This window comes from Cucurbita maxima, unplaced genomic scaffold, assembly GCF_002738345.1.
Source record: "Cucurbita maxima cultivar Rimu unplaced genomic scaffold, Cmax_1.0 Cma_Scf06065, whole genome shotgun sequence".
Lineage (NCBI taxonomy): Eukaryota > Viridiplantae > Streptophyta > Magnoliopsida > Cucurbitales > Cucurbitaceae > Cucurbita > Cucurbita maxima.
In genome coordinates, this window is record NW_019278081.1 from 338 (window position 1) to 883 (window position 546).

The following is a 546-nucleotide window of genomic DNA, read 5'->3' on the forward strand; positions in this document are numbered from 1 at the left end:
ATCGCGTTTCGATCATGCCGCCCCGCATGCGTTAAATCCGATTTTATGCGCATGGCATATCGGGTGCGATCATACCAGCACTAAAGCACCGGATCCCATCAGAACTCCGCAGTTAAGCGTGCTTGGGCGAGAGTAGTACTAAGTTGGGTGACCACTTGGGAGCACCCCTTTTTTTCTTTCAATTTCTCCCAGTTCTTTTCTTCCTTTCTCTACAAATGAGAACCTCCCCCGCTCACGCCCATCGCGTTTCGATCATGCCGCCCCGCATGCGTTAAATCCGATTTTGTGCGCATGGCATGTCGGGTGCGATCATACCAGCACTAATGCACCGGATCCCATCAGAACTCCGCAGTTAAGCGTGCTTGGGCGAGAGTAGTACTGAGTTGGGTGACCACTTGGGAAGTCCTCGTGTTGCAACCCTTTTTTTCTTTCAATTTCTCGCAGTTCTTTTCTTCCTTTCTCTACAAATGAGAACCTCCCCCGCTCACGCCCATCGCGTTTCGATCATGCCGCCCCGCATGCGTTAAATTCGATTTTGTGCGCATG

The 546-nt window shown here is 51.3% G+C and overlaps 2 non-coding genes across 2 annotated transcripts; both read left to right on the forward strand.

Annotated features, from left to right (window-relative positions):
* Nucleotides 1-61: 61 nt before the first annotated feature.
* LOC111476183 lies at nt 62-181 on the forward strand. Its single transcript, XR_002716955.1, has one exon. It is a non-coding gene; the product is annotated as a 5S ribosomal RNA (ribosomal RNA).
* A 120-nt stretch (nt 182-301) lies between these two features.
* On the forward strand, nt 302-420 carry LOC111476182. The gene has a single exon (XR_002716954.1). It is a non-coding gene; the product is annotated as a 5S ribosomal RNA (ribosomal RNA).
* The last annotated feature ends 126 nt before the right edge of the window (nt 421-546 follow it).